We start from the raw sequence: 15,512 nt of genomic DNA on the forward strand, positions 1-15,512 counted from the left end.
TGCCCATATCGATCGTATATTGAAAAACTACTAAATTATAATGCTAATGCTAAAACAACGCATCTTCAAACACCAATGTGGTTTAAAGATACTGCAGGTCATATTGACAGTGTGGCCGATGGTAATGTAGGATTTAAACATCGTTTTCTTCTCACTACTTTAAGTCAGTCATTTGAATTATTGGATTATATTCATGCTGATATATTTAATCAGGAAAAAAATTTACTGAATGGTGTACAACTGCGTATTAAACTAGTTCCAGCTAAACATACATTTTGTCTAATGGGTGACGCAGATGCTGATGGAAAGGTTGTAATTACAGATGCAACATTGCTTGTGAAAAAGGTTGATGTATCACCAGCAGTTAAAATAGCACAAAATAAAGTATTACAAAATCCTAAATTTAGAATAAAATATTTTATAACAAAAGTGCAGGTGAAGACAAAAACTCTGCCACAAGGAATTATGGATAGTACACTTCCAGATCTGTTTTCAGGTATGGTGCCTAAACGTATTATTATTGGTTTTGTTACTAATACTGCTTTCAATGGTACTTATCAAACAAATCCGTTCAATTTTCAACATTTTAGTATGTCGTTTTTTACACTATATGTTGATGGAACGCCTGTACCATCAAAATCGTTACAACCTGATTTTGATAATAAGCTATATATACAAGCATATTCTACGTTATTTACAGGTTCAGGTATTTATTATTCTAATGAAGTTAATGATATTTCACTTGCCGAATATCCTAATGGTTATACTCTACTGGTGTTTGATTTAACCCCTGATTCTAGCGCAAGTTCTGCATTTCAAACTAGTCCACAACGGCAAGGAAGTGTACGTTTAGAGGTTCATTTTAAAGAAGCACTGCCATCTCCAGTAACAGCAATTATTTATGGTGAATTCTCTTCAGAATTAGAAATTGATTTTCAGAGAAAAATATATATTAATTTTAAAAATGTTAAATACACTTGAACTTTATGAGGCACTACAACAAAATTTACCTAAAGATCATTTTATTGGTGTGTATGCTGCAGATGAGCTACCGCTGTTTATTCATGCATTTCCAGCCTCCATAATTATAAACTCTGATTCTAGTGATTAGCCGAGTGTACATTGGTTTGCTGTTTATATATCTAATATGTGCCTGGGAGAGTATTTCGATAGCTATGGTATACCTCCCTATATACAACATCATATATGGTTTTTAAAACGAAACTGTCTGTATTATACATGGAATAATAGACGTATTCAAGGTGATTTATCTCAATTTTGTGGACATTATTGTTTTCTATATCTAGCATGTCGTTCGTTTAGTTATTCACTGCGCGATTTCTTAAACAAATTCTCACTCACCACTATTGATGCTAATGGTATTATGCTTTATTCATATATGAGAGTATGATGATGGTGTTGTTATTTTTTAAAACTCCTCCATTGCCGGTTGTACCCCTTTTTGCTATGTTCGTTCTCTGCTATGTGGGAACGAGTACACCATCTTTGCTATGTGTCTCTGCTAGAGGGGTTGGGAAATAGGAGTACAAGTCATCCCCATTATTCTCTAGTTTTTGCTGTGTTCGCATAGGGGTTAGAATAGGTCCACCCCTAAAATGGACTATGTTCAAATAGGGGTGGAAAAATAGGCTCATAAAAGAACGAACACACCCACTTGGCTATGTTAAAAGGAGAACGAATACACTCCCTAAACTGGAGGGACGGTTCAGGGTGTTACGTAGTCTTATGTATGTTCAAATAGGGGTTCAAACGAATACATCCCTGCTATGTTACCTAGTCTTATGATATGCTAAAATAAGGAGTGGAAAATAAGTCATCCTCTTTTATTAGTTCTGCTATGTTTAAATAGGGGTGGAACGAATTTGCTATGTTCTGCCATATTCGTAGTCTTATGTGTTAAAATAAGGGTTGGAGTAGTTTTTGCTATGTGTTCGTATATTCTCTGCTAAGTTCGAATAGGGGTTGGAAAAGGAAACGATGCTATGTTAAAATAGGGGATGCAAAATATGCTCATAAAAGAGAACGAGTCCATGGACTGTTCAAATAGGGGTGGAAAAATAGGGGTTGAAACGTAGTCTTATGTAATCTTTGCTATGCTCAATTAGGGGTGGAAACGAATACATCCCTGCTATGTTACGTAGTCTTATGTATTATCTGCTCTGCTATGTGTTCGTAGTCTCTCCTATGCTAAAATGTTCCAATAGAGTTCAAAAAGTGATCATAAAAGAGAACGAGTCCATTCCTAAAAAATGATCATAAAAGGGAATGAATCTTATGTATTCTCTGCTCTGCTATGTGTTCGTAGTCTCAGTGTAATTTCTGCTATGTTAAAATAGGGGTTGAAAAAGCACGTAGTCTTATGTATTATCTGCTATGTTCAAATAGGGGTTGGAAAAAGTGATCATAAAAGGGAACGAGTTCATCCAATAAAAAGGGGCTCATAAAAGATAACGAGTACACCCCCTAAAAAGTGCTCATAAAATGGAACAAATACACCCCTAAAATGGAGGTCGTAAAAGACCGTGGGTGTACAGTTCAAGGTGCTCAATTTCTCGTATCCCCCCTGTGTCGTCCGGCATAGTGTGTCAGACGGTACTGGGAAATTCATTGTCTGCTTCAGGCGGGACTGAGAAAGTGGGTAGAGGGACAGTGGCGCAGAACGCCCCTTTTTCTACTACTACAAACCTATAATTTATTTGTCTCTAATTTGTTTATGAATATAATATACGCGCCTTGTTTGATTCAAAATGGAGGATGTTTTATTTTATTTAAAATAAAATTCAATTTTATAACTTAGTTAATACAATGACATAATATCCCCGAAATCCTCAATTATGTATTCCTGTGTTTTGCCAATCAATTTGACTACTGGCAAGATACTGTTTTGAGTGAAAAGAAAAGACTCTTCATATAGGCAAGCCAGAAAAGGTAAAACTAAAGATGAGGGGTTAGCGTTATGGTTTCCTAATCCCGCGTTCGATGTTCCATTCTTTTCAGCCTTTTAACTTTTAAAATTGTTTCATTTATAATGCTGAGCTCCAGTTTCATCTTGACAAATGAAAGAAAATCTCCAGTGGAGAAATTCAGTGATGATGTAATTCTGCAAATAAACGAATAAAAATGAATGGAGATGGGAATTACAAAGTGAATTGTGTTAGTGATTATATATATGAAGACTACAGTGAAAAGGGAGGCAAGTCATATATATATATATATATATATATATATATATATATATATATATATATATATATATATATGTGTGTGTGTGTGTGTGTGTGTGGGTGTTTGTGTGTGCACGCGTGTATGTATAATCTATTCAAGGTATTATGTTTGTGAATTACAAGATAATGGTTACCAAAAGAAAATCGAAACATGATAAGTTCGAAGCAAAGTGGTCCTGACTAGTAATTATTTTTCGGTATAGAGAATAGTTTTGAAAATAATACTGGGAGATTAGAAACCTCCTAATCTTTTACTACAGTAAAACTCTAAAGAGTAAACAGTATTATAATAGCACTCTTTACAGTGAGAATGGTGTAATCAGGAAGTGTAATTTTGTCGTCGAAGAATAATGGGAGGTCTTCAAGTGTTGCAATTGTTACGAAACTGGTGTTACTAATACAATGTAGATATACCTCAGAGTCCATTTCGTATTTAAAGTTTAACAAATACTGTTTATCTTTGTGTACATTGTCTATAAGATTCAATTAATCTTACAACTTTGAGATTAGCAATTTTGGGCAGCATAAACTTTTAAGTATCTTACTTTAGAAAATACTTGCAACATAATTGTTAAAAAATGTAATATCACAAACGTTGGTTTACTCATGGTTTTTCTTGTAAAATTTTCCTCAAAAATTAATAATGTTATGGAGCGGGTTTGGATGCATTTATACTAAAGAATTATCATGGTTAATAAAATAATTGACACGTTTTTCTATTATGGTTGATTATAAGATTTATAATTTTATCACCGGAACGTCATGCATGTGTATTTTTCTTATATTGTCTTACTTGTAACATTAAGACCATACAGTGATAATTCACATTCTTGGTTTTGGCGATAGATTATGTTATATTCTTTTGTATGTTATAAAATAAATTAAGCTTATCATCGCTTTTGTACTTACTTTAAATTGTTATTATTATATAATCCATTACAAATTGAAAAATATGTCAATGAAATCGTGTGATTTATTTGTGTAGTCAATTTTACTTTCAAGAGTTCAATTTGAATAATAACTGAACACACTATTATAATCGGTTGACGTTCGGTATATATATATATATATATATATATATATATATATATATATATATATATATGTGTGTGTGTGTGTGTGTGTGTGTGTGTGTGTTTGTTGAGTTGATTTTAGTTTAGCGTTCCTTTCAGCAGCGAGGTTATATGAGACGTGGACCTACTGATTAACGAACCACATGAGCTCCCGCCAGGAATCGAACCCGGGTCTCCCACGCCAAAGGCGCCTATGCTAACCGCTTAGCCACGAGGGAGCTCATAAAAGTTTGTGTTTGGGTCTGTGGTTGTGTGTCAAAAACACATTTTTGAATTATGAGACTCCACAAACACAAATTTCATGTTTCAATATGCACTGAACTTATAACATTCACATTGTAACTTTCCCAATTGTTCTGATGTTAAGATATGTTGGGGTATGGTTGAAAACTTTCATGTAAGATTTGAATGGGTGAGAGAATATTATGAAAGATTGTTATCTGGAAGGTACGCACAATTGTAATTCTGTAATTCACTGAAAAAGCATTCAACACATTATTTATTTGAAAACCGTTTTGAGAAAATTATCACTTTTACTCTCCTAAATAATTTTAAGGGGCATAAAATAAATAAGGTCGTTACAGCTCCATAGTACCGGCCAATATATCAATCGTTGCTTTATCGACACATTCATTTTTTATATTTATATGAACATTTTAATTGAAAAAAATGAAATGAAATATTTCAGTTTTCCGTCCCACGTATATGCCGGTTAGGCTAAAGGAGACAGTGATGATGAGAAATGGATGAAATTGTGGAATGAAGAAAGTGAAAGGAAACGGGAGAACCCCGAGAAAACCTCACGAGCACGGTGTTTGTCCACCACAAACTCCACACGGCTCGAGCAGAGATCGAACCAGGGACCCAAGCACCGGAGGTGAACGCTCTACCACTGAGTCACCGCTCCCTCACTATCTCAATTGAAATCGAGTGACACTTGAAGTCGTACTACAAATATGTTTCTAATTATTACTTGTATTCAATATCTAAACGGTAATGTTAAACCATTTAAAGTAATTTATCCATCAGAGATATATGTAGAAATTTGTTTTTACTTATATTTTGTAATTATAACTGAGTAAATCCATTTAGGGTGCTCAGTTGATCAGTTGAAGAACGCGTACCATATTGTGCGTATTCAGAATCCGCCAAAGTAATTTTGTTATGGTGAACATCGTCTAACTAGGCTTTCTCGCCCTAGTCCTGTTTCAGTTACATTTATGTTTCACAAAATCTTCTATTATCACTCAGTTACTTTCAGGATCCACCTCACTTGCATTAAACAACAAAATCCTGGAACGTCATTTCTCACATTTCTAATGAAGGCTAGTAAGAAAGATTTTCATAACTATACGTCTATGGGGCAGTATGACGCTTCTGCAATACAACAGTAGGGATCATCAGAGATGTTTGTAAATTAGCGGGTGTTGAGACATGGAAAAATCTGCATTGTAGTATCTATAGGCCTTGTGTCAGTGTCAGTTGATTTTCGGCTGTGTTAGTAACAAGAAGTGGGGATAATGTTGAGGTCAAAACTGAATACCGGGGAATTTTGCGTTACAATTTCCAAGTTGTTTAATGTTGATCAGTGTTTAGATGATATGTCTGCTGTGCTGAGAGAGGAATGTCCTAATCAAACAACGATATTTAGGTATACCGAGAGTTCCGAAAAGAAATTTCAGCCTTGATGAAGCGCTATGGCCAGGTGCACCATATTCATCTGTAACTGAACAAAACATTGCTGCAGTAAGGAAAGTGTTGAAGACAAACAGATGGATTTCATACTGGTAAATAGAGGTATGTTCTGGCTTTAATGCACCAGAAGATCGAGCTATTCTACGCAATCACATTCAAGTTAGAAAGCTTTGTACCCTTTGGAAACCACCTGATTTGACCGACGAACAAATGGCACAACATGTTTCATCTGACAGGTGACAGGCGACAAAACTTTGCATTATTACTAGACGTCCCGACTAAGTCTTAAAACAAAGAGTGCGTGTTCGAAAATGAGGAACGCCCAACCCCCCCGTTGCTGTTCGAAGGACCACATCAGCGATAAAGATATTGGTGGAGTTTTGTAGTGTGCGATCTGTGATAGAAACACAGAACAAAGTTAAATGAAGTGGTATATCTTGCAATGTCTACCTAAAATTCTTACAGCTCTCAAACAGTTACGCCCAAACGCAAGGATGGGCACATGGTATCATTAGCAACATAGAACTCCAGCGCAGTGCTAAAAATTTCGTTCAGAATATTGGCCGACACTAGATTAAACCTGTTAAAGCAAAACAATAGAATCCAGATCATGCTACTTGTGACTTCGTGTTGTTACGCCATTGAAGACCATACTCAGAGGAATTAATTTTCACAAATGATGAGACCCTACTAAGGGCTTGGGACGGTGATTGTGTTACATCTCTGCCGAAAAATGACAGAGTTTCATCGAGGACAAGTATTGAAGAATAGAAAAATGTGTAATGTGTGGTGGAAAATACTTTGAAAGAGTGTAAGATAAAAAAGGTTGTATTTCAAAACTTTCCTGGAGACCTTTTCTGGACTTATATCACCATTCGGCAGTGGCTATCGCATTCCCATAACTCAAATATTATTGAAGACTATTGACGGTACCTTTAGCTGCCTACATCTCTACTATTATCAGCTTGTGTTCTTTCCAGCCCTGAATTCATTTCTCATGTTTACGTTGTATCATTTAACTTTTAGTTAATACGCAAAGAAACATTAAGTCAACGTACGTTAAGTTCAGTATGGGGGCAGCTTAACACGGGTTCATACTTTTTACTGCCCAGGAACAAAATAATCGTGCTTCTTCAATCTTTTATCAAGTCGTGTTTCAGAAAATTATTCTTTCAGCATCAAACAACCATAGAATATATACTTTACCATAGAAACCATAGAAAATATACATAATACACATTTTGGGGGCAGCTCAGATTTTGGATATATATACAGACAGAGAGAGAGAGAGAGCGCGAGGCAGCTTATGTGCGAATAGAATATATTAAATAAGCAGACTCAAACAAAAGGGATGGGCATTAGCTTGAGTGTTCGCAGTGTGATTGGCAACCACGTCCTGTAGAAAAGGCACTTTTGCAGACACATTCACAGAAGCCTCGGATCTGAACCGATAACTGGCACTAACTCAGCAATGGTTAATCAATATGAGATGTTAAACATACGTAATAATGTCTTTTTTGACAGAGGAGTTAGAATCTGTAACAAATGAGTTAGAGAATTATACGATAGAGTTCGTTGCTGCTCAGGAAGATAGATGGGAAGGAATGATTCCAAAATTTTACATTCTTTTCTGGGGGGAAAATAAAAATCATCAACTAGTTTACAAACAAACACTATTAGTAATTAACGGGCTAAATTCGTTTCTAATATACTTTCTGTTATTACTCTTAAGAATAGGTGGTGTGAAATTATTTTTTCAAATGCGTCTTCATCACCGACAGTGACTTTACATCTTTGTGATTACTGTAATCAAGAATGACACCAAGAAAGAGCCCATTGCATAGAAATATGCCATTACCTAGGATAGGTTTTATTTTCGATACGGAATTAAAGTAGATATGCTGAGTGAAGGTATAGATTTGAAACATTGGTTCAATTATCCTAACTAATACCTATGAAACCCGGCGGTCAATGACGCGTTCACAAAAGTTCCCAACTTTTTGTCCCTAGCGCGCTGCAAATAATTTCTGTTTTGTCTTCCTATTTCCGCGAGATCCATCTTAATATTGTCCTTCCATCCGCGACTAGGTATTCGTAATGGAAGTTTCCAGATTGGATTTCAAGTCAAGAGATTGAAATCGTTTTCCGTTGCTTACATTCTTGATGCACCAACTGACACCTAAGCCTCATACACTTGATGGTCGTAACAATGTTTGGTAAATAATCATTAAACAGAAATAATCATTCACCCTTAAAATACGGAAGTAAATGTTTACATTAGAAAATTAAATTACACGGCCAGCTTACTACCAATGGGGTTTTAGAACAGAATACTCAGAACCAGACTTTAAATTACAAAATTCAAATTGGCGGATCCAATTTAATGACTACAGTTACAAATAGTCCTCTGCTTTGAAATGCTCTGCAGTTAGGCAAGAACAATTATAATTGGCAGGGACTGATTTTCAGACCCAAATGTCATCCCCTGTTTCTAGAAAACTATCAGGCTACAAACAAAACTTTTTTCGGTACAAACGGTACAAATGATTTGCTTTCGAAAGGTTTATACCAATTGTTATGCTGCGATAGGGAGCGGAGTTATCTTGGCGCCAAGATAGCCCCCAAAATGTCATCCCCTGTTCCTCGAAAACTATCAGGGTACAAACAAAACTTTTCTGGCTACACTCCGCATCAAAAAAAAAAAAAAAAAAAATTGCGACAGCTAACTCCGTGCACTTGGCCACCCAATATACACATTCTTATTCCATAATCGTGTCAGGTAAAGACACCCCTCTCTCTCCTATATTAAATTAGCTAACAACATGAGCACAGAACTTATTTCAAACATTTATTAGCTTCGACAAAATAAAATAACTAAACCGAGACGAAACAAGTATCATCGGTTGATGTAGGGAGAAACTGAAACACACACAATGTGAAATTGAAACCATTGGATGCCTATTACACAGAGATTCAGAAATGAGGCAGAGAGAGAGAGAGAGAAGAGGAGAGGAGAAGGAAAAGAAAAAAACAGAACAGATAAAACTGTGGAATTCAAACGTAGTAAGAAAAGAAACTAACACTATAAAGTTCCGTTTCCAGAAATCCAATATTAACATAGAAATAACGTTTGTTTTTACATATTTTTTTGAGAACTATTCCAATATACAGAGTTGGCAGTTTTAATCAATCCACGGAAATATCTGAAAAATGATAAAACATAGAATAAATAATTGAAGTACACTTTATATATTGCTAAGGGGGAAAACCAATTCCGCTAAAAGTACCCCTTCGTGCCCCCCGTAAATGGGGTAACGGGGGGTAAATTTGAAATGTCAATTGGGAACATGGGTCGAGTAATACCCCGTTCGAAAGGCCTTGGAAAACTAAGTAACGTTGTATCAAAAGATGTTCCATATGGAGCTCCAGTTCAAAATGGCTGCCATGATATGGTTCGGAAACTTAACTACCCGTAGTATGAAAACCATGCAAGGCAAATGAATGAAACATAATTGAAATACGTAAATATCATAGGGAATTTCGAATAGTGTGGTCCCTGTAATCCCAGTGGCCTCCCTGAAGAGGTCTTGGGGGTTAACTTGAAAATTTCAAATAGTAACATGAGTCGACTGTACCTCGTTCGATAAATCTTGCAAAATCAAACAATTTGCAGGAGAAAACGATTGAGGTTTAATGGCACTGTTCTCAAAAGGCCGCCGAAACACAGTATCCGTGTCAGAAAAAAGATTTAATATCCGTAGTATGAAAGCGATTGGAGATAAATCAACAGAAGAAAAACTGGAATAGCTAACTGAGGTAAGGGACATCGAGAGATGTCGTCGCGTTGATTTCCGAAGCCGCCTGAAGGGTATCCGGGGCGAAAATGAAAATACTAAATAGCAAATTTGGGCGAGTAATTCCACGTTCGTTAAAAATTTAATATTGAATAGTTTTCGTAGGAATGTTTTCGCCATGGAACACCGTTTTCGAAATGACCGCCAAGATGGTGACTGTGTCTAAGAAAGCGCCTAATATTCATAGTATGAATACGGTTAGAGGGAACAACAGCCTAGTGAGTCCTTTAAGTAATCATCGACCGCGCTAACTAACTTAAAACCAAAGTATGTGTGAATCACCAACTGTGCATTCTACATTGTAACCAGCGCAAAACACTGGAAGTCTGGTCACGCACTCTACTTTGCTGTTCTTCGGCAATTTCATTATGAAGAGAATATGATGTTAAAGGGTTACAATGAGATACAAGTAAGGACAAAGGAATAGGATCCAAGGAAAAGGTATATGGGGTATGTATTGCTCTTTTAGCCCTCCAAGTAGGTTATATCTTTAGCGTCACCCGAGACCACAGTGGGATCAGCCTAACTGATCACACGGTGGTCCCCGGGATCCACAAGGAATTACTCCCTTGGATGGTGGACAGTCCCGACCACGAGTATGTAAGAGCACTGACCACCCTGACAGAAAAACCGTGAAATCTAATATGGACTCGCAAGCCCTCTGAGGAGATCATCCGCCCCTGATTTCACCAAGAGTCTGCAAGTCGTGACACACTAACTTTCGGTACAAGCTGGAAGCACCTCTTGGTTACACCTGTAGCGGATAACCCTATCGGCGTAGCAAATATTCATCGATATGTCGTTGGATATAGCTCTGTTCGCCAATGCCAGGGGCACCGCTACCCGCCGATTGCTCAACTTCGCGCTTGAGTCACGTAGCAAGGGAGATCAGTTCGGGACCCACCTCGTGAGTTCCCACGCCTCTCACGTCCGGGGTGCTTTTTTTCGTGGGTGTACAACGACTAAATTGTGTTCAACGACATCTCCATATGCTTGAATACACAAAGTAATCCTTCTACGAAAATGTGTTACAATAATCAATAAAACTTTCCGTGGGATTTGTGCACAAGCTAATCGAATTCGCTGTATCATTTCTTCTCCGGTTGTTGGTTGACTTTCATACACAACTTTCTTCAAATATTCCCACAGACAAAAGTCTGGTGAGGTTAAATCTGGGGATCGTGCAGGCCATAGTACTGGTCCGTTCCTTCCAATCCATGTCCCATTGACACGCGTGTTCAAATACTGCACCACTCTCCGCGCACAATGGGGAGGCGCTCCATCTAGCTGCAGCCACATACTTTGTCATGTCTCTAAGCCCACATCCTCAAGCAAAAATGGCAAATCGTGTCTGAGGAAGCCCAGAAAAATGTCACCAGTTACGTTTCCATCGAAGAAGTGTGAACCAATTAGATATCCATTAATAGTCCAACCACACCAGACCACACCAGACATTAATAGTCCAACGGTGTTGAGCATCTACTGCCCTATGCCAACGAGGATAACTGACAACTGACCAGTAGTGACAGTTACGCCTATTGTTTTCACCAGTACTGCGAAATGTAACTTCGTCTGAAACAATGACATATCTTAAAAAAATTTCTACACGTTTCCCGTGACCACTCACAAAACTCCATACGGTGTAACTTGTCGTTTGCAGTAAGGGCTTCAGTTAGAGTTATGTAGATGTGCACGATATTTTACCTTTCTCAGCAACCAAAGGGTAGTTCTTCTAGGTATCCCTATTTACCTCTCCATCTGCCTACTACTAATATGGGGACTGATGTGAATTGCTGCTAAAATATTTATAATTCGTGCAATATCGTCGTAGTTGCGAACTGACTTAACACGCATCAGGCGACCCTCAAGGGCTCTTACTTCAATATTTCGGATCACTGTATGGTTTGGTGACCGTCGATCAGGAAAACGGGTTTGATATAAAGCAGCAGCTTGACGATAATTTTTGCTACATTCACCCAAAATAAGTACCGTGGCAACAATTTCGTTTGGAGTGCAATCAGTCATATTCTTATGAACAACAGTATTTCAGACAGTCAATAAAAACAAAGTAAGAAGTACAACAACTACTACTAATACTAATTCGTAGATATAATAAGAATACATACGAAGAAAGTGTTTGTCCGAAAGTTACATAAGTAGTCACTCTAAAGCTTTGCTTTTCGCAGATCTGCTGCAAACACTCTCATTTAACAGGCTTCGACTGTAGAATCTTGCCTCTAAGCTTGGAGACAGCATGTACTCTACCGGTGTGTGTGTGTTGCGCACAAGTGTCTGTTGGACCAATGCGCATGAGGCAACGGCGGTGCGTCTGCTCTATGACGGCGTTCTACACGAGGATTAAGGAACAACGCTAATAACCGCAATTACTACGAACGTTTTTGTGTACAAAGTACTGGTACTTCGTTATTTCAGAAATCACACAACATTGTTTTAGTTATTTTGATCTCTGAAAACTATATTTTTCAGATGGATTTGAGAGATTTGCTTGGAGCTTTAGAGCTCATGCGCAATGTTCTGTAGCAAGAGATTTGAATTTATTTTATCACGTTTAGTGATCTAAACCCAGGCCGGATTAGAGAAGCACGGATGAGGAAGGTCAGCACCCGTAGTCTTCTACAGACGGTTTTATCCTGACATTCGTTTAGTGGAACTGAAAAATATGTACTCTCACTCAGAATGGTTCGGACCCGACTGGGTAATGGTTCGGGCATACGTTTGACCTACCCAATGTTGTTTGGAAGGCAGACTTCCGGGATAGAGAATTATTGCAATGAGTTAATGCGGATGGCCACAGTCACATTTTGATTAACTATTATCACTCATGTCATATTGTGAGCTTCAGGGATGAAACGGTGGGTACGTATATCCCCGAAATGCTTTCGGAATACCAGCACGCTCTGCATTAAAGATTCTGTGGCGACGGAGGTTGGCAAATTCACACGTTTGTATGTTCCAGCAACTGCATTATTCAACAACTTCTTTCGTATAACGTTCCTTCTGTTTTCGCCTCAAATCATACTCAGTCATACAGATATGAGTTACCATTCAAATAAAATTTCACCTGTTTTTAAGTCACTACAGCGTCATCCTTACAAATAAATGCTTCAACCACACCATACCTATTTGTAGCGTAGCCTTAATATGCGAATGAAAGTAGAGTTCTCATTTGAACTTTCACAGTTACCTTTCACCCCACTCACATATAGAGCGCAGGGAGAGATTATGTTGCAGGACTTGGATTTTTCTCTATACCTTTATGGCAATTTTACTCTAACATTTCTATCTCGGTTGTATCATTCTCGAGCCATCGAATGCAGTCCGTGGTTTTCCTATTTAATTTTGGTTATTTTAATTTATGTCTAACCGTATTCATACTGTGGACACTAGAAGTTTTATTAAACACAGTCACCATGTCTTGGCGATCATTTTGTAAACGGTGCCTCATGTCGAAAATATTCTTTCAGAAGTTGCTTAATATTCACTTGCCTATCTAACGTGATGTTACTCGCTTCAAGTTGCTATTTGAAATTTTCAAGTTGGCCCCGGATACTTTTAAGTTGGACCTTGGTGTCACCCCAACAACACCTCTCGATGTGCCTTACGTCAGTTAGCTACTCCAGTTTTTCTTCTGTTGATTTATCTCCACTCGCTTTCATACTGCGGGTATTAAACCTTTTCTCTGACACGGATACTATGTTTCGGCGGCCTTTTGAGAACAGTCCATTTCACCTCAATCGTTTTCTCCTGCAAGATGTTTGATTTTGCAACATTTATTGAACGAGGTACCACTGGACTCATGTTACCATTTGAAATTTTCAAGTTAGCCCCCAAGACCCTTTCAGGGAGGCCACTGGGATCACAGAGAGCACACCATTCGGTATTCCCTATGATATTTACGTATTTCAATTTTGTTTCATTCATTTAAGTTCCACGATTTTCATACTACGGGTACTGGAATTTCCAAGCCATATCATGACAGCCATTTTGAACTGGAACTCCATATGGAACATCTTTTGGTACAGCGTTACTTAGTTTTTAAAGACCATTCCAACGAGGTATTTTTCAACCCATGTTCCCGTATGACATTTCAAAATTACCACCGTTACCCCCATTTACGGGGAACATGGAGGGATACTTTTGGCGGAATTGGTTTTCCCCCTTAGCAATATACAACGTGTACTTCAAACATTTCTTCTGTGTTTTATCATTTTTCAGAAATTTCCGTAGATTGATTAAAAGGGTCCACTCTCTATATAGAGGATGCTTTAAACATTCATTTTGTCCCTTTCACAATGGCCGGCATACTCAATTTCAAGTAGAACTGTAGATCTCCGATACACATCTAAGATAATGTCAAAAGTTTAACACACATGCTTTGCTTCCGCGTGGGTCGGTTGCAAATTCGGTAGATTTTCATTGGACGTACTGTTTCAAAATACATACTAATAAACCCAGTAGATAGCGTTGGTCATATCCTCCATTCCAGATTACTAATGCGAACTGAACAAAAAAAACGAAAAGAAAAGAAAAGAGAAGAGAAATAAAAGAAATAGTAAATAGAATAGTTCTATTTTACTGCAAATTTCTATCAGAAATATCCTATACTAAAAGTCCAGTGTATCGTAATGAAAAGTTTCAAATGTTCGAGAGCAAAAATTTATGTTTTTCATAGATATAGCATTTTCAAATTTCAACGTTAAAAAAAAGCATTCAATTATAGGATGGCAACCAATTTGTATCGAACTAGTATAACTAAAATTTTCTTTTCAAATAACCAAAGAGATTACCATTTTCTAGTCTTTTCCAAAGACTTATCTGTTCCGAACGTCCAGCATTCATTTCATCTCTTCCGGGTATAACGTAATTTCCACAGATAAAATGAACACCTAAGAGCTCAAACGGATCATCGAGCCAGTCGGATGATGTTGGTTAGGTTATAGACCACCACTGAGTCGACGATGAAGATCCGAAGTGACCCGGTAATTCGACTGAGATTCGTTAACCTAGATTATGAAAAAGAGATTTTACTTATCCCCTTTCGTTTAAACAGTATTTTTGTCAGAGATGACCAGGACTGGATATCTTATCCCCTGAGCACGAAAAACACGACGCCGAAATTAACAATTAATTAGATTCTCCAGACCAGGTATATCGCGCTCTTGCTCCGTTATAACTTTGGAGGATGAAGTGCGTGTGTGCGGAAGAGGGAGAGAGGAGGAGAAGTGAAAGATGCAAAGACAGGATAGGGAAACTTCAAGAAATAGAGAAAGGGAAACGAATATAAATATGAAACATACTTATCATTGCAGGGTATGGTGTAGATTGCACACACTGTTTATTTGAATTACCGCCAGTGGTGCTTTTTAAGTTCTCCATCAGAAGATAAATTTCTGCAGCTATTATTTTACTCGAAAAAACATACTGCTTGTTGGGGAATCGAAACAAGGTTTTCAATTTGGAAGTCCGGCACGCTGTCACTACACCACAGACTGCTTTAACCAAAGTTTGTTTAACAAAAGGTGCAGTGGTTCTTTCTGAGAACGATAACACAAATATTGTATACTGCAGATAAATTATGTCTTTCGAATGTCCTGGTTTCCAAATTAGGATTCGTAAATAGTCTC

The 15,512-nt window shown here is 37.5% G+C and overlaps 1 pseudogene; it reads right to left on the bottom strand.

Moving 5' to 3' along the window:
• Nucleotides 1–10,791: 10,791 nt before the first annotated feature.
• LOC145668436 (uncharacterized) lies at nt 10,792–11,892 on the bottom strand (annotated as a pseudogene).
• Nucleotides 11,893–15,512: the final 3,620 nt, after the last annotated feature.

The sequence above is a fragment of the Thermobia domestica genome, chromosome 1, assembly GCF_964235325.1.
Source record: "Thermobia domestica chromosome 1, izTheDome1.hap1.1, whole genome shotgun sequence".
NCBI classification, from domain to species: Eukaryota; Metazoa; Arthropoda; class Insecta; order Zygentoma; family Lepismatidae; genus Thermobia; species Thermobia domestica.